At 39.2% G+C, this 24,540-nt stretch overlaps 1 protein-coding gene and 1 non-coding gene across 2 annotated transcripts in view; one reads left to right on the forward strand and one right to left on the reverse strand.

The window, feature by feature from the left end:
- LOC135702145 (uncharacterized) overlaps positions 1-24,540 on the forward strand; it is a 31,305-nt gene that overhangs the window by 2,505 nt on the left and 4,260 nt on the right. The gene's annotated exons all lie outside the window — the stretch shown is intronic.
- Positions 17,421-17,527, reverse strand: LOC135702195 (U6 spliceosomal RNA). The gene has a single exon (XR_010517689.1). It is a non-coding gene; the product is annotated as a U6 spliceosomal RNA (small nuclear RNA).

A 24,540-nucleotide genomic window follows, 5' to 3' on the forward strand; every position in this document is an offset into this window, starting at 1 on the left:
AGAACCTGCCGGGTCGTGAAAATTTGGTTCGTGGTATCCTATGAATCCCGCCTACTATTGCCCCACGAACTCTCTTGCAAATGGTGACGGCGGCATAGAATTTGGGAGAGTACCTTGTAGGCGGCGCTCAGCAGTGTGATCGCGCGGTAGTTGCAGCAATCCAACTTGTCGCCCTTTTTGTAGATTGGGCATACGACACCTTCCATCCACTCCTCCGGTAATATCTCCTCTTCCCAAATCCTGGCAATTACCCAGTGCAGCGCTCTAGCCAGTGCTTCTCCACCGTATTTTAATAGCTCACTTGGTAGTTGATCTACACCAGTTGCTTTGTTGTTCTTCAGCCGACCGATCTCCTCCTCAACTTCTTGAAGATCAGGGGCCGGTAGCCTGTCGTCTTCTGCGCGTGCTCCAAGGTCTGTTGCCGTGCCACCTTCGTTTTCTGCTGCTTCACCGTTGAGGTGCTCGTCATAGTACTGCTTCCACCTCTCAATCACCTCACACTCGTTCGTGAGAAGGTTGCCGTCCAAGTCCTTGCACATATCGGCTTGCGGCACGTAGCCTTTGCGCGAACTATTTAGCTTCTCGTAGAACTTCCGTCTGTCGTTTACGCGGTACAGATTTTCCATCGCCTAGCGATCTCGGTCTTCCTGCTGACGCTTCTTCCTTCGGAAAACCGAGTTTTGTCTGTTCCGCACTTGTCTGTATCGCTCCACATTCAATCTCGTGCGGTGTTTCAGCATTCTCGCCCGTGCTGCATTCTTCTCCTCTACTAACAGTTTGCATTCGCCGTCAAACCAGTCATTTCTTCGGTCCGGGATTGCAGTACCTAGTGCCGCTACAGCAGTACTACCTATGTCAGAACGGATTTCCCTCTAGTCATCTTCAAGAGAAGCTGCGCCAAGCTGCTCTTACGTGGGTAGTGCGACTTCCAGCTTGTAGTTGACCCACCTGCGTTTACTTTTCCAGGCTCATTTGCCGTAGCTTTGCGGAGCCGATATTCATCGCTTGGGCTACAAAATTACTTAATACTAACGTTAGTAAAGCGGGAGCCGATTACTCGCGGCTATCTTGAGGTTAGGGGTAGCAAATTGTAACACACGGATGGCAGGGTAGGGATTGAGAACACAAGGTTTTTTTCGAGCAATGTGCTCTTGATCTAGAACTAAGCGACATACTGGAGAAAAAGACGAACATGGGGACCTAGCAACTTGAGCGAATACAAGATGACACTAACTACTAAATCCTCAGATCGTTCCGTTTAAAAAACACATAAAATAAATTAAAATAATCGAGATCTCGGCTCGCCAAGATGTCTCGCAAAGGTTGTTTTCCTAGGGCCCTGAGGGATGCGGATAACTCGGATCTAGCAACACAATGGAGGGTGCATGACCAAAGCACGTGGTCGATATTGTGATGGCCACTACCACAAGCGCACAAATTGCTGCGAGCCCGATTCGGAAGAAATGCGAGTCTAACGAGTAACGATTGGACATGAGCCTTGAAATGACACGTATAAAGTCACGGCTCATGTCCAATCCGTTGAACCATGGCTTGTTCGATACCTGAGGGAGAATAGAATGTACCCATCTTCTCAGATCACTCTCATTCCATTTTTGTTGCCAGTTGGTGAGGACGTGCTGACGGGTAATTGAGAAAAATTCCGCAAAGGCGATTTGTCGATCAAAAATATCGCCTTCCATAACGCCCACCTTAGCTAACGAGTCCGCTTTCTCATTACCCGGAGTTGAGCAATGAGATGGGACCCAAACTAAGGTGATGGTATAGGAGCAGTTAGATAAAGTACTCAATTTAGCTCGGATTTCGGTCAGGAAATACGCGGAGTGCTTTATCGGCCACATTGATCGAAAAGCCTCCAACGAGCTAAGGCGATCAGTAAAAATAAAATAGTGATCAGATGGTAGTGAGGCAATTTGCTCTACTGCGTAGAATATGGCTGCTAGTTCCGCAACGTATACGGAACAGGGTTTTTTCAGTTGATATGAGGCGCTATGAAATTCGTTGAATACTCCAAATCCAGTGGAAGTGTTTATAGTTGACCCATCTGTGAAAAAAACTCTTATTGTTACTGACATGGTGGTACTTGTTTGCAAAAATTAGGGGAACAACCATCGACCGATGGTGATGTGGTATTCAACGGATTTCTTGCAACATGGTCAGATCAAAATTTACAGAGGAACTATAAAAGCCTTGGAGGCAAACACGACAGGAATTGAATGAAGCAGGGCCCATATTCAGAGACTCATGAATCTTGTTTGAGGATTTCTGTCGAGCAGCTTCTCAAAGTTTTCTATTACCAATGGGTTCATTACTTCACAACGGATAAGAAACCGGAAGAACATAGTGGAGGTTGTTATGAATAATTTCATGAAAGCAAATATAGGATGATAGGTGTAAGCATTTCCATAACACAAATTTTGCAGAATTAGTATTAAAAATTTGTTTGGCTCCTCAAATGCCATTGGCCGAATGGGGTTTTACAATTTGATCTAGATTTATGAAAATCTGTATTACATCGCTTATAACCCTCGATGACCCGCCATTATTGAATCTCAAACAGTTCGTGTCAAAAACAATAGTGAAGGATACATTTGTCCATACCAACAGACGTGGAAAGCTGGGTAGCCCTAATAAAATTTATATGGTTATTTTGCTTAACGACGTATTAAGGGAATCATCCAATCCATTTGTTGAATAGTTCTACCATTTGTGTTATCGTTCGGGTATAGTACTTTTTTATTAGGGAAGAGTGCAAAGTATGAATATTTACACCCATTGTCTTTTAAACAAAAGAAGCGCTCCTAGCGGCAGCGTTGCCAGAAATACCAATTTATCAGATATACAGATAAGGTTCCTCAGAAAACCGATTTTTGAGGTTTTATACCGATTTATACCGATTTTATTAAATAATCAAAATGATTATTGCCTGCCCGCGCTCGAATTTCGGAGAAAATTATTGTGAGAGACTTGTATCTTTTTGAATTTCTCAAATTTTTTAAGCCTTTAAAATAAAAAAAAAATCATCTTTAAAATGTCTTATGGATACTCTTTCGATTAATGTTTCAATTAGCTCACCGTTTTTGGCTACCCATGAATCGATAAACAGTCGATGGCTCTTTCTGGCAATTCCGGGGAATCGAGAAATACTTTTAAACATTATTTAACTTCCTGAATTTTCTTCCACCTTACATAGTAAATTTTTTTACCGTTCCTCTCGGAAACTTATTTCGACTTCCCTTGGAAGTTCTTCAACCTTCGCTCGAATGATTCTTCCATCTTTTCTCGCCAGTTTTTTCAACTTTCCCGGATCTTCAGGGATGCTTCCAGATTTTGATTGCGGATCCACACTAGCTGCAGGAAATTTAAAGAAAACTTCAGAAAAGTTCAGACTTTTGAGTAAGTTGCGATAAATTGAAGAATGTTTCAATAACTTCTGTTAAAATACGAAAAACCGGTCCAGCGAACTCCAGTGAACTTAAGGAAACATCATGAATATTTTGGAAACTTCACAAGTCCAAAGAACTTCTGGAAAATTTAGTTTCAGGAGAATTGAGAACTTTTGAAAGATCCGAGAACATGAACATCAGGACAGATCAATAAATTTCAAGAAAATCGCTGAAATTTTAAAGGAGGTCCGAGAAACTCAGGCAATTTCCGAACACTTCAGCAATGTTCCGAGAGGCTCATACAAATTTAGGAAACGTAAGGGAAGTTACATGAACATCACATTGTGAGAACATTTTATGGGAAGTTCCGTGCTTATTAATGGCAGTGTTGATAACTTTAAATAATTAGAAAAATAGGGAAGATCAGAGAACTGCAATGCTGATGTTAAAATAAATTCAAGAAAATTGTGAGAGCGCTTAAAAAATTTCGTAATCTTCAAGAAAGTCTAGAGACCTTCAAAGTTGATTAGAGATATTCCGGTAGTCTCATTACAATCAGGGAAGTTCCACGTATTTCAAAGATGATCAGAGCTCTCCAAAACAGCCCGAAGAAATATGGAATATTCCTAAGTACATTTCAGGAATGTTCCAAAAACTTCAGGGGCATTGCGGGGTCTTCAGCGATGTTTTATGACCATTTGGAAAATTTTCTGGATCATTAGAACATCCCCCAAGAGCTCTTTTTTTCTGGAATTATGTCGTTGTTTTTATTTTTCGACCGTTCCGTTAGCGCGCTCTGGCTTCCGACTTCCTCCAGAATTTTTTTCCAATCTATCTTAGGAAGTTTCTTCCGTCTTCTCCAGGAAGTTCAATTAAACTTCTCCCAGAAATTTCTTTCGTCTAGTTCTGGAATTTTGTCCAGTTGTTTTTTTTTTACTTCTATTGGAAAGTTGTCCTAGCTCTTTCTGGCTTCCCCTGTAAATGGCTAGTTCTGGAATTTATTTCCTATTTCCGAAACTTTTCTGCCTTCCTTTGAATGTGAAATCCGATTTTTTTTCTGAATGTTTCCCTAAATTTTCACCAGAAGTTTCTCAATTTATGTCTTGGAAGTTCGCGGATAATTTTTCGACTTCTGTCAGAACTTTCCTCAAATTTCCTCCAGGAGAGCTTCTTTCTACTTTTTCTGGATGTTGTTTTCAGCTTCCTCCAGAAGCTAATTCAAACATTCCCCGGAATTTTCCGATCATAATCAAAAGATATAAAATTTCGCTTTCAAAAACGGCAAAAAGTTAAAATTAATTCAAATAGTAAATACCGATAAATACCGATTTTTTAAAACCTTTGACACCGATAAGCTTTAAAACATTCTGGTAACGCTGCCTAAAGGATCACTTTCTCCTACCTTACTCCGTATAACGAAGAAAATCCAATGGTGTTTCGTTTCAATGCGTTTGGGCGGAATTGAAACTCGTAAGACGGAACTGGAATCAAGAAGCAGTGTTAAATTTTTAACAATAAAGAGTGTCCCACATCAAATTGCATCACGGAAAAAACGCTGTAGAAAATTACCCATTAGGAATTTTCTCTGGAACGGCAAACTACGGTGGGAAAGTCACGGGCCCGGAAACTTTACATCCAGATGCTGACGAAGCCTCATTGTCTCATAATGGATGATGAGACTTACGTCAAGGCGGACTTCCGGCAGCTTCTGGGCACAAAATTATAATATAAAATAACTTGATTCCTTGATAACTTGATTTGAAGGTAAAATAACTCCATTTCATAATATGAGGGCACTGAAAACCTTTTACTGCATCAATTTATTTCAATTTATAAATTGCTTCACAAAGGTGCATGAAGGGACAAACTTCAATGAAATTTTTTGGCCAAAAATTCCACCATTGCATACCAAACATTTATGGTGTAATTTTTTTTTTTTTCAAGATGGTTCATGGAGGGCTAAAAGAAGAGGGTAAATTTAAGATTGATAAAATTCACCTTCGTGGTGGTAAATCGAAGAAAAAGCATTTTATTGAATATTTCTGGTGGTGCATGGAGGGGCTAATCAAAATGAATAACTCTGGTGGAAAAAATTGAATCACGCTAAAAATTTGGAGGTGTAAATTTAACTGAAAATTTCTGGTGGAAAGTTCGCAACACTGTGGTGAATGTAGAAGCAAGGTTTATTAATTTTACTGGTGCATAATTTGCATCGTTCTGATGAATACAAGCTTCATTGAAAATTTATGGTGGAAAATTTGCATGAACAGGCAAAGCCTGAAAATTGCACCATAAAGGTGCATGGTGAAACAAACTTCACTGACATTTTTTGGTGCACCGTTCTGGTGAATGGAGGAGCATGTTTTATTGAAAATTTCTGGTGCAAAATTTGGATTGCCGTGATAAATAAAATGAACAGATGATTCATGGTGGCAAACTTGCACTGGTAAATGAAGGCACATACTTTATTAAAAATTAAGCTATATTGAAAATTACTGGTGGTAAATCTGCACCGTTCTGGTGAACGGATGGGCAAGCTACTCGAAAAAATGTTGGTCTTAAATTTGCATTCTTCTGCTGAATAGAGATACAAACATTAATAATAATCTCTGGTGTAAAATTCGCACCATTCTGATGATTGAAGGGAAGCTGATTTACTGAACATTCTCAAAATATGAAAATAGGGGCAAGCTTTAATTGGTGGAAAACCTGCAACATTCTGATGATAGGAGAAGCAATCTTTATTGAAAATGTCTGGTGGAAAATTGAAAAAGGAAATCTGCACTAATCAGAACATTGGAGAAGCAATTTTTATTGAACATTAACGGTGGAAAATTTGCATCGTTCTGGTCAGTTGAAATTTTATGGGGGCAAGTTTGTATTGAAAATTTCTGGTGTAAGATTTGCAACAATTTGCTGCATGGAGGGGCAAGCTGAATTGAAAATTCCTGATGATAAAATAGCACAGTTCTTAAAGTTGAATGAGGGGCAAGCTTTATTGAACATTTTTAGTACAACGTTTTGGTGAATGGACGGACAACTTAAACTTGACTTCCGAGAAGAACCTCAAGGGTATTGAATTCTGAGGACAGTTCTAAAAGAAAAGATTTCTGGGGATGATTCCATGAAAATTCTGCGAATAATTTCTTGTGAATCCTGCAGATAGTTCTAACATAATTTCGTAAAGAATACCGAGAGAATCAAATTTTGGATGAAATTCCAAAGGGATGTTGGGGAAAATTTCAAGGTAATTCCGAGGATAATTTCATGCTCATTTTGGGAAAAATTTCTTGAGAATACAGAGGAAATTTTTTTGAAACATTAGGGGTATTTCAGTTCCAAGGTGTTCTGAGAAAAAAAAGTTCTAAAATATTCCGAAAAGAACCTCAAGGATATTGAATTCCTAGGACAGTTCCAAAATATTTCTGGGGAGAATTCAAAGAAAATTCTGCGGATAATTTCTTATGCACCCTGCAGATAGTTTCAAGATAATTTCGAGAAGAACTCTGAGAAAATCAAATTTTGAGTGAAATTCCAAAGGGATTTTAAGCAAAATTTCAAGCGAATTCCGAGGATAATTTCTAGAAACGGGAAAGAGTTTCTGAAGGAATTTCAGTTATAAGGTGTTCTGAGAAAAAATCATGAGGAGTTCTAAATATAATACCAGTGGACTTCTGAATTTCAAAAGAGCCATTGGGAGAGTTCTTCAAAATCCGAGAAGAACCTCAAAGATATTGAATTCTGAGGACAGTTCCAAAGGATTTCTGGGAAGTATTCCAAGCAAATTTAGCGGGTGATTTCTAGTGAATCCTGTAGATAGTTCCAATATAATCCCGAAAAGAATGCCGAGAAAATTAAATTTTGAGTGAACTTCCAAAGGGATTTTGAATAAAATGACAAAGGAGTACCGATAATTTTTAGCTTATTCCAGGAATAATTTCTGGATAATACTGAGAAAATTCTTCTGAAACTCTAAGGGAATTTCAGTTCCAAGGTGTGCTGAGTAAAAGTCAAGAAGAGTTCTAAAAATAATTCCAAAGGATTTCTGAGAAGAATTTTAAAAGAGTTCATAGAGTTCTAAAAACTTCGAAAAGAACTTCAAGGAATTCTGAGGATGGACTTTTTCGCAACTGTACAAAGTTTAAAGACAGCTTTTGGATTCCCTATTTGAAAAAAAGGGTATTAGTTTGCCATTGAACCCTGGTCGATTGTTGTCTCACTAAAAATTCGTGTAAGAATCTTCTCTGAAAATTTCAAGTCATTTGTTAGCGAGGTTAAAAATTTACAACTGTTTATGTGCGTTGCAATAAATTCGGGTTTGTCCTTTATATCATCTCTTAAACATGTTGAGTGTTCGGCATCATTTTCTGTCACCCCAACTGGCGGTACTTAGGAACAAAGTACCTCAGTGCTCAATCCTTCGCACATGTCGTCATTCCGTTAACAATCCTGTACTCGCTTTTCAAAATAGTTTTGTGCGCTTTCGTTCCAATCGTTACATATTTTCTAAACCTTTGGCATTTAGGTCAAAATTTACAAAAATCAAAACTCCAATTTTCGCTGAAAATGGCCAAGTTTAACGTACTCGCAACGGTAATAGTAAAGTGTAACTACAACAGCATATAAGGGCTTAAAAAAACATTGACCTTGACCTTGTCAAAAAATAAACTGTAACGATGCCTTCAAAATATACAAAAACGTACTGCACAAAATTTCAGAAAGGTAACTGAATAAAAGATGATACCATTACCTTGAAGAATATATTTTCTTTGGCTTATATTTTTTAACCTGTAAAGAAGAGCATGACGCAAAACATTATTACAACATTTTTCTATCAAAATATTAATCGAACTGTAACTTCAACTTCCAAGAAATCTTAGAAACTTTAAAAGCTATTTTCAATGTTATTCGGGCGATCCAAGCTGTCCGATTCCTACAGGGTTCAGAAATTGGAAGAAAGCGACCGAGTTGCTGGACAAGCACAATGGCAGTGATACTCATGTTGGTAGTATGGAAGCGTGGAAGAATTTGAAAAACCAGGAAGGGTATCGACGAAGAACTGGACCACCAAAAAACAGCTATGATTGCTGCTAGAGAGGCAAAGCGGCTACAGAATCGCTCTATAATGGAACGTTTCATCGATATTGTGCGCATACTTTGCAAAGGTTGCCGACCACTTCGTGGACATTCGGAAGGAGCGGAAAGTGTGTCACCCAGTTGGTGGCTAAGTACGATACTGTGCTGGAAAAACACTTGCCAAAAATAGCCAGTACACAAGTACCGTATTCAAAATGACATGATTACGTCGTTGCACAATGTAATGACGAACCGTTCTTCATCGATATCGTCGGTGGGATTAAATTGCCAATTTCCATTGGCTGTCTGAAAATAGTTTGCAAGATGAACCACCACCGGAGCAAAAAATAAATAAAATTAGCTAGATTGAACAGTAGGGAAATAGTGGGAGATGGACAGCACTATACACCACGGACTATGTAGTACTCCCCATCCCCACATTAAATGCACCATAGAAAAAATTGCCCCTCCTTAACAAGATTCCTGTGCACACTAGTGCTTCCGGGGCTACTGTTGTTCACCGCCCAGCACAAGTTTGATGTTCTGGAGGAAGTAAGGAAGCAGAAACTTTCAAAGTTTGCCAAGAAATACATGATTTGGCAAGCGATCTGCTCATGTGGCAAACCGAGTCCGCCGTTCATGACTACCGGGACTCTAAATGGGAAGATCTACCTCGAGGAATGTCCAAAGAAGCGTCTGCTTCCTCTGTTGAAGCAACACGAGAGTCCTACGATCTTCTGGCCGGATCTAGCTTCGTGCCACTATTCCAATTGTTGCGAACGCGACATTTGCTAATCAAGCAACATCATTAATTATCAAGTAAAGAAAGTGGAACGAAATATTACAAGACTAGTTGTTTACTTAGGTCTATGTCTGCCGCGCTCAGGTATAAGCTTAGAATAGAGTTGTAGGATATGAACTGCACGATAGATAAGCGCATGCCAGAAGTGCGTATAGGGACACGTCCACATTTATATTTTTTAACCTGAATTTGAAAGCGTTGCGAGGTGGAAGTTTGCTACGTACATTAGGAGAGAATGAAGGTGATAAACGTAGGAAGGAATCTAGTTTTTTAATGTTGTCTCATTTTCACCTACACATTAGATTAGGGAATTTTTCTACTCGAGGATTATTTTTAGGATAGAATTTCGCTATATAAGGGAAAAGAATTGTAGAATAAGTGATACTCAATGCGGCTGTATCGTTGTTTTCATCCGAAAACTCCTTGGTAAGTTTCTAGTTCAAGAAAAACTGTAGATTCCCAAAGTAGAATAGGCTCTCACAATAGTTAGAGTACTGGCTCTTGGGCATAAAATCTCAAAGGTAATTCTGAGCTAAAAACTATATTTCCAATTGATTGAGACTCTCTCCACTCAATAAGTATAGGCTCTCACCCTGGCAGAGCAACTAGCTTTGAGTCCTGCGGGAATTTCAATAAAATTGAAAATAGCATGGTTTCCAACTTGCAGTTGGTCGAGTACTCCTTCGCCCGACAAATAAAATAAATTGTTAGCAGCGATAGCGTTCCCTCGCACGTGTAAATCGATCGCGTCGCTAACACCAATGTTGTCCTGGAGTGATACGAAGCCAATGGGGTCACTTTCGTACCCAAAGACATGAACCTCCCCAACGCACCGGAACTAAGGTCCATCGAAAAATACTGGGATATTATGAAGCAGGCACTACGGAAGCATCCCAAGGAGGTCAAATCTGAATGTGTTTCCTTACAGAAGATGCTGCAGCCAGATGTTGTACAGAACCTAATGAGTGGAGTAAAGCGTAAGGTGCGAGAGTTGAATGAACTAAATATTCCAAAAGCTTACTAATGGGAAAGGATCGGTCAACTAGGTAATTTTCTACAGCGTTTTTTTTTTTCCGTGATGCAATTTGATGTGGGACACCCTTTATCTCATCAATTTGTGACTCTTTATCTAATCTAACCGTACGTACGGAAAGTTAAATAAATTTAGAAGTCATCTTTAGATCAAGCTGTTGAACATTCAATTTTTTGTTCTAGGAACTTAGACCAAAAACCCTATTATAGCCCTCGGGAACACGAGGAAGGTAGCAACTATTTAGATCAATAAAACTTTTTCCTGAATTCCTTCGATCCATCATACGACTCTGACAGGCTTCTTGAGGCGCGTTGGCATACAGAATGCACGTGTCTTATTGCCAGCTCTAACACGTACCAAGATGTTCTTTCGAGAGCCAAGTGTAATTATGACGGATCACCAAAATCAACGTGTAACGCAACAATACGTACCCTTAATTGCTCTTTCTTGCCCCAAAATCACTCGCTCTCGCCAAAAATCTGTCCAAAACCATTTGATCGATCACCCATCATTGGAGTAGGAAAAAAAAAACTAAAAAAAGTGCATATTTCTGGAACCCCTGGAAATGGACAATGCGATACGAATTATGATTTTATTGCAACTTGGCTTTCCTCCTGCACCATCAAACAAAGCATACCTTAGACCTAGAACAACGGTTCATTCTGCTCTGCGGTGCGCTGGTTGGCGGAGTGATGCCGCTTTGTCTAGCCGTGTCGGGTTCCCTCTATTGTGGTCTCGACCACTTTTGGCACTCCAAAAGGTCTTGAACGGAAAAAAAATGGGAATCGAATGATCGATGAATCTTTTTGCGTCGCATTGCCCCATTTTTTTTCGAATCGTGGATTTTTCAAAAGAAGCGGCTATCAAAAATTGTATCATAAATTGTGTGTCCTTGCGTCAAATTTTTTGTCCCCTGGAAATTTTTGGCACGCAATTTGAAGTGCCCATGAAGAGGTGGGACGGGAAAAATGAGATTCTTTTGTAAGTGGGTCCTTTTCAGTGTGGAAATGACAATCGGGTGTCGGTTTTGGTCGAAGCTACCTGAGTGAATGTAACCCCGCTACGAAGGCTACTTTGCTTGATCCTAGGATTTAGCGGCTGCTCCGAACAATATCGGTCCCGGTCTTCGAAGAAGGATATCATCTGGTGTAAAGCTGCGCGCATCACAAAGGGACGGCGCGCGCGTTTTCCAAGAAGCCAAGCTAAGGATTGAATCGAAATCGAAATCCATAAATAATAAATAAATTCGAGCGTTTCACGTTGTCGGGAGGATTCGGATGGCGCGGCGAGGAGACGCACATTTCACACTTCTCTGACCTGCGCGGGCTATCTGAACCTATGAACATAGGCATACATACAATCGAGGGATGCAGCCGCTCGTCCTCGTGTTTGTTTAGAGTGGAAGTCGATGTTGAAGTGTGGTGATGTCCCTCCTCGACCATTGCTGCATCAATCGGCGGCGGGAGAGGGGACTAATCGAATAAAACTAATCATTTATCATACGGATGGGATGGCTGCCACTGCTGCAGCAGCAGCAGCAGAGGCAGCGGTCTTTCATCGCGTAGGGTTTTAATTTATTGTATCATACTGTATATGTTCCCGCTTGCAACCGCACATACTTATAGGTAGGACAAAAGAACTGAAGATGAGGGCTTTTCTGTGGGTTTTTGGAAAACCGATTGCGGTTGGGTGTGTGGAAAGGCACTGTAAAGGTTTGGAAGGGGCCATTGAGTTCTTTTTTGAACGCGGGTTGCACCGCGGGAACGAAAAGCGCTGTTGCTCAGCTGCTGCCGGTTTGATTCAATTAGGGTAATTTGAAGCGCGTGGGGGTTCCATTCATCGATGGGTGACACAAATCACAAGCGTTTGTGATTGAACTTTTCCGCGTGGCCTTTTGCTGTTCTTGAGATCAAAATCGTTTCTAACTGTACCGGATCACGATTGATTAACTTTTAAGCTTTTATCGTAATTTGCTTCGGCCTACAGTTGAGCAATTCTCTACAGATTGACGAATTTTTTAATTTTTTTTTTAATTTGTCGGCTCCGATTTTGATGAAAATTTGCACAGTTGTTCTTTTTTAGTAAAGATGCCAATTTGTGTTATCAGTTCTTCAAATTGAATCACGACTACTTTTCTAACAGGGCCTGTGTAAAAATAGTACTAATGAGTTAAAAAATTTATATTGCTGAAACGCTTTGTTCGATTAATTTGGTGTCTTGAGCAAAGTTGTAGATATTATTTTGGCAATAATGTTAAAAATATACACTGTAAATAAATTCGTTTGTTTCAATGAAAAAAAAAAATATATTTCTTATTTAAAAAATTAATTTCTCAAAAAGTACATTTTTGAAGTTTCGTTTTAAGCCTCATTGAAGCTCATATTATTTGCTACAAACTGGCAAAGTTTGGTGATGGTAAACTCAAAAACAAAAAAGTTATGATTTTTTGAAAGTTTCACGATTTTTACATTTACATTAAAAACACATGTTTTTCAACCGTGTATATTTTTTCAAGAATTGTATTTTAATTTTGCACAACTTTCTCGAAGACACCAATGCAATCAAGCAAGCCGTTTTTGCAATATAGATATGTTTATTTCATTAGTGTTTTTCTACACAGGCCCTATTGAAAAGTTAGGATTCATTACATCTGATACCATGAAAAGGTATCGTTACTAACAAAATTAAAAAATTCATTTGATGAATATTGAGCTAGAACTAAATAAAAGTGAAATGATGCTCAAACTAGCGATTAATTTTCTTTTTTATTCATTGTCTTCAATTTTGCATAGTTGTATCAGTGATCTTAACGGTAATAAGTCAAATACTCAACACTGTAGTAGTGAACACCAAAAACATCTGTCTATACCTAATGTAGAAATTATACCTATCGATCTGATACTTAAATGAGTTTGAATGGTGAAAACAAGCAGTTGATCACAAAGATTGCTTTTTACCGCATACATCTTAAAAAGTTATCATAGGAAATAAGTGTAACACCATTTGGTTAAAAGGTAAGCATAACCTTCAGTTGTATTTCAATGAAATCATTTTTAAAGATTATTATTTTTAATTTTTTTAATACAGGAAGCAACATGAGTGAACGAGCATGTTTTATCAGGTGCATTCGGCCGTTCGAGGAAGTCAAGTGCTCGAAAGAGCTGAGGAATATTTCGAATATTACCATCCAGAAATTAAAATCGATTGGATATTCTGAAGCATCAGGATTGAATACTGGTTTTCGCATTTGCACGTCCTGTCGTCTTCGTGTTGATAAACAAGCTCTTTTCATCTCAAACGAGGAACAGCATGTTGCCGGAAGCTCAAAGATGCCAACTACAGTGATAGTACCTGTCGTACCGAGCTGTGAAAGCCTTACAACTGTACCATCAATGACATCAGTTACTTCAGTTCAATCATACCAAGAATTTACTCAACCAGTCAACATCGAGATATTCAACCGAGGCATTGCAGGAATCCAGGTATCACCGATAGACGTGGGAAAACTCAACTACATCCACTACCCCGAAAAGAAGCACCGTGAAATCAACGAAGGTATTTTTTTTTTTTTTTTTTTTTTCTTTGATTTGTTTTCCGTCGATCTTGTTTTCCGTGCTGAGCACCAATGCTACCGACGCCAGGGAGGCAGCTCCCACACCTGGACCCTACCTATCGACCCATCAACTCATGAACCGTGGACTAACGGCTTTACTTCCCTTCCGAAGGAAGGCGTGATCAGAGATGTTATGCCTCAGAACATCCCGGCGGCGCCGACTGGGATTGAACCCAGGCCTGCTGGGGTGAGAGGTAATCACGCTTACCACTAAACCACCGGCGCCGCTAACGAAGGTATTAGAAAGAATCTTTTCAACTTCGAGCCTGAGGCTGACGAAGTGAATGAACTCAAAGAAGTTTTAGAAAACATGAAGGAAAAGTTTTCCAATGCATCCACTGCAAGAAGTGAAAAATTATTAATTTTATCGTTATTGCCTTATTCATGGTCAACACAAAAAGTTATGGATCAATTTAATGCTAGTAGATATATTGCAACAGAGGCTAAGTTGATAAAGGAAGGTCATTCGTCAAAAACCGCAAAATATGGCACAGCCTTAAGTGATGAAACAAAATTGGCAGTCATAAATTTTTTTGAAGATGATGATATAAGCCGGGCAATGCCTAGTCAAAAAGATTATGTGTCTGTGCAGAAAGAAGGAAAACGACAAGCCATTCAAAAAAGATTACTAATGATGACTTTGAGAGAAGCTTATAAACGATTCAATGAAATTCACTGCAATGTAAAAATTGGATTCTCTTCATTTGCAAAACTCCGCCCTAAGCAATGTAAACTTTTAACCAGCTTGGAACCCACAATGTTTGCGTGTGCACAACGCATGAAAACATCAATCTAATTTTACACAGTTTGAAAAAACTTAACCATTTAAATGATGTAAAAACGTTCACTGACAGCCTACTTTGTGAAAACAAGACAACATATTGCTATCTACGGTGTTGTGAAGATTGTTCAGACTCTTCCGCATTAGAAAACATTTTATTAAAACAATTAGAGGAAAAATGCATTGATCAGCTTTCATTTGAACAGTGGGTTACCACGGATAGATGTGATTTAGAAACTATTGTAAAGCCTGCAGACGAGTTTGTTTCATTTTTCTGCTTGAAATTGACAAGTTTGATACCACATGATTTCATAAAAACACAGCAATCTAATTTTTTGAAAACTACACGAAATAATTTGCAAGAAGGTGAATTTTTAGTTACTTGCGATTTTTTCCGAAAACTACAGCTTTGTGTTACAGGATGAAGTTCAGTCATTGGAATGTCCAACAAGCTACCATTCATCCATTTGGTATATATTTTAGAGAAAATTTATTATAATTTCTGAAGAGTTAAGGCATGACTCAGTGGCTGTTAACTTATTTATTTCTAAAATGATAAGTTTTTTACGCATTAACCAAAGTAAAAATATCAACAAGATTTATTTTATGTCCGATGGAGCCGCGTCACAGTACAAGAACCGGAAAAAATTTGCTAGCCTTTGTAAATTTAAATCAAAGTATGGAATTGAAGCCGAATGGCATTTCTTTGCAACATCACATGGGAAAGGTCCTTGTGACGCTATTGGAGGTACAATAAAACGTATGGCTACTAGAGCAAGTTTGGCCAAAGAACGTGAACATCCAATAAAAAATGTAAGAGAGCTTTATAATTGGGCAAATAATCGAAAAGAAGAAGAATTAACAAAATTATCATTTAGTTTTGCCACAGCAGAGGAATACGAATGTATGGCTTCACACCTCAACGAGCAATATAATAATGCAAAAATAATTCAAGGAACTCAAAAGTTTCATTCTTTCATTCCTGTATCAGAAAATAAAATTAAAGCCAAACGATACTCAAACTGTAATGATAATGATGCCAAAATATTCGATGTATTTAAGAAGTGATGTAAATAAAAATAGAAAGTAAGTGTATTACAATGAAAATAAATTATGTATCATTTGTCCATAAGGTTTTCGAATAAAAGAAAAGTAAAAAAGAGCAGATAAATGTATTTTGTGGATTTAAGTTGAGATTTTAAAATAAAAAAGTAGTTGTAATTGTAATAGCGAACCCCGACTACTTTTCCGATAGGGCCTGTGTAGAAAAGCGCTTATAAAATAAACATTTTAATACATTGCAAAAACGGCTTGCTTGATTGCTATGGTGTCTTCGGAAATTCTTGAAAAAATATACACGGTTAAAAAAAATGTGTTTTTAATGAAAATGTAAAAATCGTGAAATATTAAAAAAAAACATAACTTTTTTGTTTACCATCACCAAACTTTGCCAGTTAGTAGCAAACATTATGAGCTTCAATGAGGCTTAAAACGAAAATTTTCAAAAATGTTCTTTTTGAGAAATTAACTTTTTTAATAATAAATATATTTTTTTCATTGATACAAACGAATTTTTTTACAGTGTATATTTTTTACACAATTGCCAAAATAATATCTACAACTTTGCTCTAGACCCCAAATCAATCGAACAAAGCGTTTCGGCAATATGTATTTTTAAACTCATTAGTTCTATTTTACATAGGCCCTTTTCAAAAAGTAGTCGTAATTCAATATGAAAAACTGAGAGCACAAAATGGCGCCTTTACTAAAAAGGAACAACTGTGCAAAGTTTCAGCGTAATTGGAAATGATCGGTCAGGATCGATTTGCGAACCTTCGTGGAATGCCTCAGTTGTGTTAAAGTGTGAGTGAGTGTTGCCATTCGATTCCACTATGATATTTGCATCTTGACCGATGCACATTTCGCCTACTACTTGCAGGCTTCATCAGTGTCAAACTCAATGAAGCCTCGTTGAAGCCTGCATTTACCCTCTTAGGCATTTACATAGTAGGCGAAATGCGCACCTGTAAAGATGCAAAGATTGTAGTGAAATTAAATGGTAACACCAAGGGGCAAGACAACTTAGATATATTTGGTAATCTGACCTTTTTAATTTGAACATTTTTTTTTATTTTGAACCCCGGTACATAAAGGTTGAACACGAAAAAATCCGGACACGAAAATCTTATTATCCAGTTCGTTTATTTGGAAGGCTCAATCGCGTTAGCTTTACGGAGCCGATAATTCATTGTTCACTGTTTGTAACAAAGTTCACTTAATTCTATGTCTAGTAGGGGTTGGTCCGAATACTCGCGGCTTACTCGAGGTTAGAAGGGAAAATTGCCGAAGGGAGGAGCTTGGGGGGTGGGTTTTCGTTTTCTCATCAGAGCGTTGTCGCCAGTATGAACGCTAGTTCGTTTCTAGATTCGTCTGGAGTTCGACCGACTATGGTGGGTGACCAGTGGGCGACGATGAGACTCATCGAGACGGTGGGACAAGACAAAAAAAAACTAATAAAGAGAGACAAAAGACAAAGTAATTAAATTCTTATACTAGACATTTGAAGAAACACATAAACCGACTGCAAATAGCAGATATCGCGAGTTCCCAACACGTCTCTGATAGGAACATAGGGTTGTGTTCCTTGGGCCTCGAGGGTATTCAAAAGTAGCTCTCTGGCGGCGTCATTATCCGCACAATGCCAAACTGCGAAAAATGTGGAACTCTTCACGATTTTGCGTGTCATCCTTGCGCAGGGGCCATGCTTATCTTCTCTGTATCGTTCCAATTTTAGTATATGTCCAGCCAAAGCTAGGACTGACACGAACATCTAGTTAGGGTTTGAAAATGCGTTTTATTTTTCTTAGTTCAATGTAATAGCTATACATAAGTAGGTTTTATGCTTATTGTAAGACCATTGCTTCAGTCTTCCTTCTTACCATAGGCCATTGTTCCAACTTTTCTTCGTTCGCGGCCCATCATGGCAACAGAACCAAGTTTGTCCAAATCGAACGATAGAAGGGACATTTTCCAAGTCGATGGTCAAGCAGTATTACCTCGGGTAGGCTCCAAACAAGGATCGAAGAGGAATAAGAGTCAAACAAGGTATAAATTTTACAGATCGAGCACTGAAAATGCCATATAATATGCCTAATGATTGAATGTGGTGAGATCGGAGTGAACTCGATTTTTGAATCTGTGTTAGGGAAAGCGCTTTTCGCAGTCAATCGGAGATAATTTTCATTATTATAGGAACAGTTGCACATTCGTGTAATTTTCAATAGTGACGTTTTTGAAAATTGATAAAAAGTTCATTTCAGTAGATTTGTAGATGACATTCCAATCGATTGGCTTGTTTAGAACTGACATCCATCCACTATTGACAGAGTTATACGTTGTCGAAACATGACCACTTTTCGTAACGCGGTCGATTTTGGTTTTTTTGAAATTGCACCCCCAATATGTTGCCGAAAGACGTAATCCTACGTCAAAAAACCATTGCAGCACGGCCTACCGCGATCCCAGGTTAAAAACACCAGACTGTAACGGTTTAGTTACAATGTCCTAGGTTTTAAATTGTGCATGTTGTTTTAGGAAACTGTATCGTTTTTTTAGTGTTAGTGTTGGGTTGGTAGGATTAGTAGAATTGTTGGTCAAATTGTAGTAATTGAAAAATGTGTAAATTTGTGTTAGTAGGATTAGTTTGAAATCGATATTTTTATAAACATAATTGGGTGAGACAGGATCGAAAGGGTGGTGTCACAACTGGTGTGATCAACTGTGGTAGGAAAACTGAATATGAGAAGGTGATGATATGGATAGGTTGTGATAAGGAAGCAAAATGGAGGAAATAAGGAACGGATGGAAAACTGGATGGGAAAAGGAGGGTTTTTGATATCTGGGGTAGTCAACCATTGCTGGGAAGTAAACCGTGCCTACAAGACGTGAGTGGATATTAAGTCGTCTACAGTATAAAGTAAACCGAACAAAGTGCCTCAAATACGATTTTGGCTTGGTTTTAAACAACCATTTGTCCTTCAGTACTTTTTTGTTCCACGTACACATCCTGATGACCGGCACGTTTCGACCAAATCAGTCGCGACTGTTTTGGCCTAAAAGTCAAGAACCTTCCACATTCCGGCTTGATAATAGCCAGCAAGGAGAGCATCCTCGGACTCGGAAGCCTTAATTGATAAGGAGGAAGACCCTTCTCGGCTCGACCATGGTGACCATGTCACGGTCAACCGATATTTGCCAACGAAGGGAGACTCCGTTGTCCCAGAAAAGGCTACTTCGGTAGCTGCACAGGGATCGCAACATTACCTGGTTGCGAACCGCCATCGCAATGCGCAAACTCAAACACGACATGAAACTTAAACTTAACTCTTGATCGAGAATCCATAACGGCTGATTCAAATGTGCAGCGATCCCATCTGTCAAAACCATAGAAATGTTTTATCTAGATAAAAATAATTTTTCCGAAATAGATTAGACACGAACCAAATCATAAATTTTGCACGCGTGTTCGTGGCTAGGATAAATATTTTCCGCGATGTCAATTTTGTGCTTTGATCAGATTTGAAATTTGTATGATCATTCATGTCGGTTTGTCGGTGCTCAAGCTTCCAATCCGCCATTGTTGTGACCACAGCTCCAGTCACCAGGAGCCATCTTCCAGACCAGTCGAAGCCACCGATCCGCCATTGTCGACGGACTGATCAAGCCACGGACCGCCACTGCATCAACATCGGCCTCAACAAAAGCACCATCCGCGAGCGATCGCCATCGTCCAGCAAACACCACCGGTACGTACCAAAGCAGCAGCAGCCCATAGAACGCACCATAAGTCCAGTTAAATGAATTCCTAGATTTTTTTCCACCCACACTTTAACTTTCAATTCATTTCACCATCATTATAGAAATCCCACAGTTTGTGTACACTTTGCTTCGCGTAGCCCCTCCGAATTACGCAGTAGCATGCCGGCCCTGCGACACAGTCCAGGGGTCTCATGCTACTGAGCTAGTTACCCGGGAGTCTTGGTTGAGCCACTAGGGTGAGTCTCATCCAGTCTCAAGACAGTGCACAGACGGATGAATTGGCCTTAGCCCCGATCCCTGGTCTTGAGGTCCTGGGACCAGACCGCCATATCCAACTGCCAAACAATGCGTGTTCGACTGATGGATATATGGATGATAGTTTGATCGGTTTGATGACCGTGGATATGAAAGGAAGCCTGTTCGGACGATGCCGGCCAAATTGTTAACACGAGTGGCGGTCAAGGTTGAATAAGAAAGAAGCTACCCGGAAGACACTTGACAATTTTTCCCCAACTACCCGCTCACACTGAACTGAACTCTGCTTTGACTTACAATAAGACTGTCCACGAGACAGTTGCGATCAGCTGACTTTTTTGTTTACCAAGAACTTTTGACAGATCACAGTAGAACTGGCAGTTTATTGTCATTTTCTGATTTGTTTATGTTTACATTCAGCACCATTAACACAAGATCACTCACACACTCTAGATTTCTAGCTGTCAGTTCCACTGAGAAACGTCTCTTGGATCACCTTATTGATTGCTCTCGATCATGCTAAATATTTCCGTCTGCTGACCACTACAAGTTTCACTCCTGAACAGTGATGCAAAATATCATGACACTCACGTGACACTCGTCTACGCATCAACCGACTGTCGCTGATAGAACGTTTTGTCACGCAGTGAGAGGTAGAGCCATGGCAAACAACAATCACCAGTAATGGTCGCTGCTCACAAGCAAAACTTTACGATCGCTGCTGATGATCAAAAGCACATCGAAAACAGTGAATACTTCTGCAGTACTATGATGAGAAAAAGTGAAACGACAGAAGAAAATGAAAACAATGCCTACGCATTCCAAGTCCTTCTCGGCAGGCGCAACTGTGTGAGTTACAAACAAAGCAGGCAACATTAAACCGAAGCTGTTGGGCTTACTCACCAACACACTCACATAAGCAAGCAAAGCTTCAAAACGAGCACAGATGAGTGTCGTGATTGTCGGGAATGACCAGATCGGTTATGGATCACAACCGAAGACGACATTCACAAGTTGATTTTTACTTTTTTCACACTTAATTGCATTCTCGATGTTCGGTACTTTTATTAGCGGACTATACTCGGCAAAACTATTAAATTGCTACACATTCGGCTATTTTACCATGTTTATACCGAAAACAGTAACGTGAGTAACTGAAGACCAGTATTTTCTAATATTATTTACTGTGTTTTGCTATTTTCATTGCTGATATGTTCTGTAAACTTAAATTCTCTCCTGTGGCCAATTATTTCAGTAATAGCTCTTACTGACGTCTCGGTTATCATGCTACTTTTACTGAAAATTCATCACTTCATTACCGAACGTTTGTTAAAATTTACTGAACAAACTGTTATTTTTGATTTCACGTGGAACATCTGTCAAAAACTTCAAAAGCGCGCCATTTTGTATTGCTAATTTTGTCGTACGCAGTGAACATTGAACTGTTTTAGTTTTTCTAAAAGTTTTCACTGATCTTTGTCTAAAAAAGGGAATATGGACGGAATTTTCGAGCGGATTGAACAGTGCGATGTAGGAGCGAAGGAAATACTTTGTAAGTACATTTACTTTCATTATGTTTTCTCCGTAGAATACTGCGACGGTAGACGACAGCATAATCTGTTTTTTCTGCCGGCGATCGGTTCCCGGATACTTGGAAGGCTTAGGACACCACTTATCTTGGCACATACAAAACGGGGACTTTCAAAAGGATGCAATTTTTTATGATTGCACCTTCCAGAGGTGTCATATGCGGTACACAAACCAAAAATCCCTCAAGCGGCACATTAAAGAGAAGCATCCGTTGCTGTCGGAAGCTTCTTCCCCAAAATTTAAGGAACTGCGGGAATCTCCTCTCCTTGAAGAGGTCTATCTAAGACAACATGAAAGTAACACCGGGGGTAAAGCACAACCGTCCGAGGAAATGCTTTCTCTCGATGAAATTAAAAAAATAGCTTCGTTGAGCATTTGTCGCTTAGCTGGTGACGTTGGGCTTCCGCAAACCAAGGTTTTGGAAACTATCAAAATTTGCGAAAATGTTGTTTGGCAAGTAGCAGAATACTTGGAAAAGAAGGCTGTTATTTTCCTTGCATCAAAGGGCGTTGATATAAACAACGATGAGGCGCAACAGTTCTTTAATTCGTTCAGGAACATGGATCTGTTTGCGGATGTTAAAACGTGTCCTCTTCGAAAGTCGTTTCTTAAAAGTATGGCAGTGAATATACCAGAGCCAGAACCAAAATGTGTAGGTAAACGAACCGTAACGAGCCATGCACAAGATATGCCGTTCGAAATGTATGTCAATGAGACATTTTCATACATCCCCATTATTGACACCCTCAAGCTTATTTTTCGAGACCCGCACAACCGACTTTTGCTGACTGAAACAGATCCTCTAAACACTAGAGAGGTTCTAGAGTACAGCTCTTTCAGGACAGGTTCTCTGTTCAATAGTATTAGTTATTTTAAAGAGCATCCAAATGTGATCCGTCTCTCTTTATACCAGGACGACGTAGAACTGGGTAATGCCTTCAGTTCTCGAGCAGGGAAAAACAAAATATCAAACGTATGCTTCAAAGTTCAAAACTTTCCAGAAAAATGGAACAGCTCACCCAGTACGATTTTTCCAGCAATTTTTGTGTCGTCGAGTCTTGCAAAAAAACACGGTTATAACAAAATCTTAGAACCTTTAGTTGCTGATCTTAAAAAACTTGAACAAGGTGTAACTGTTTACTATGGTGAAGAAATATTCGTACTGCAAGCAACAGTTACGGTGTTCTGCGGAGATTCTTTGGCCATACATGACGTTTTTGGTTTACTCGGACCGAGTGCGAAATATTTTTGCAGAGTGTGTACGATTTCCCGGCCAGAGTTTCATGAGGTTCCAACAAGAGAGTGTCCTTTGCGAGACACTGCATGGTATGACGCTAACTTAAAAGCTGTTCAAGATGGTGAACAAAGTCCCTCCGAATGTGGTCTCAAAGCTTGTGGAAGTATTTTGAATGAGTTACAAAACTTCCACATAACAGAAAACTGGTCACTCGATGCTATGCATGACCTGGCCGAAGGCATCATTCCGTTGACGTTACAACTGGTGTTGAACCGCTATGTAAAGCAAAAGGTTTTATTCTTCACTAAATCATTTATTAATCATCGAATCTCCACATTCAATTTTGGTTATGTGGACCGCAAAAATCGACCTATGGCCAACATAACGGATGAAATGATATCTGCCCCGGGCGTACACAGAATGAAGCAGACGGCAACCCAAAACTTCGTGTTTCTCAGGGCTTTTCCATTTTTGTTTGGACACAAAGTACCAGAGGACTGCAAATATATGGTAATGATTGGGCATCTAATAAATATCACTAGAATCCTTCTTTCACCTGTCGTCTCAGCTGATATGCTAGCTTGGTTAGATGAGCATGTGCGCTTATACAATGGGCTATTTTTTGAAAATTTTAAAAGACGAATAAACAAAAGCCACCATCTCCAACATTATTCGGAGCTTATTCGACGAAATGGAAGCGCTAAACAATTCAACTGTTTGCCATTTGAACAGAAAAACAAACCATTAAAAAACCAGGCTGCGACTTGTCGTAACTTTAAAAACATCTGCAAAAGTGTTGCCGAGCGACAATGTTTCCGTACCGTTATTGATCTACTTGAAAATCCATTCAGTGATAAGATCACGTTTAGACCTGGTCCAAGAATGCATAAAGATAACACACTTAGCATGTTTTATCTGGATGAAAAATATCAGTTCGTTTTCCGTCCTAAAAGTATAATAATCAATGGCATCGAATTTCGAAACAATACGGTAGTTGCTGTCAAGAACCACGACAATCTATTGTTTCCTAACTATGGCATCATCCGCGAAATCATGGAACTGGATGGCCGGATATACTTTCTGTTACGAGTATGTGAAACTGTATGCTATGATGAATTTGTACAAGCTTACGAAGTGCAAGTGAGTGGAGTAGACCGTTTCATCAGTATTGAAATCATTTTTCAACACACGACATTTTCATTTTGGAAGAAGTACGACAATTCCACCAAATATATATCGAGGCGCTTTTATAACCAAGACTATTGAAAATATCCTAAATACATTATGTTTTTAAATAGAATCTTCATCATAATTAAGGTTTGTACGCTTGAAAACATTGTCTATAGCATTGATAATAATGTTTCCTCTATCTCCGTGTAGTACGCTGTTGCATGCACCACATTCATAACATATTTTCGTATCTGCAGCTATCCAATGAATCCGCTTATCAGCTACTAGAATCAGCTGACGTCTCCCGAGGTATCATTGAACCTATTTCCGATCACTAAAATTGAATAATGGTACAATGTTTTATTAGGTAAGCTTATGTGGAATGAAATACATACACTCGAAAGTTCAGCACACAGCAGCAAAAAGTCGACTAACGATTAGCCAACACCATTTCCCGCAATAACTTTCTTCAATTTTCCCAGCGAAGTTCTTAAATAAATGCAAAACATAACAAAAACAACGCTGTTCACTTTTTAGATTGCTTTGATCAAGGTTCCTATTTTTTGAGCTAAGAAACTTATTACAGAAGCTTATACAGTTTCAAGATAAACAAGGAGGACCCAACTTTTCCGTGTTCAAAAATTTGTTAATGTGACACCACTGGATGCATCAAGGGCCAAACCAAGGTGACTACATATAGGTGTTCTAATGTGTCAAATTCATTATTCAGCCATGTTGGATTTTTGTATGGGACAGCGACC

Source organism: Ochlerotatus camptorhynchus, unplaced genomic scaffold, assembly GCF_037179485.1.
Source record: "Ochlerotatus camptorhynchus isolate MF236.1 unplaced genomic scaffold, CSIRO-AGI_Acam_v1.1 ptg000185l, whole genome shotgun sequence".
In the NCBI taxonomy this organism is placed as follows: domain Eukaryota; kingdom Metazoa; phylum Arthropoda; class Insecta; order Diptera; family Culicidae; genus Ochlerotatus; species Ochlerotatus camptorhynchus.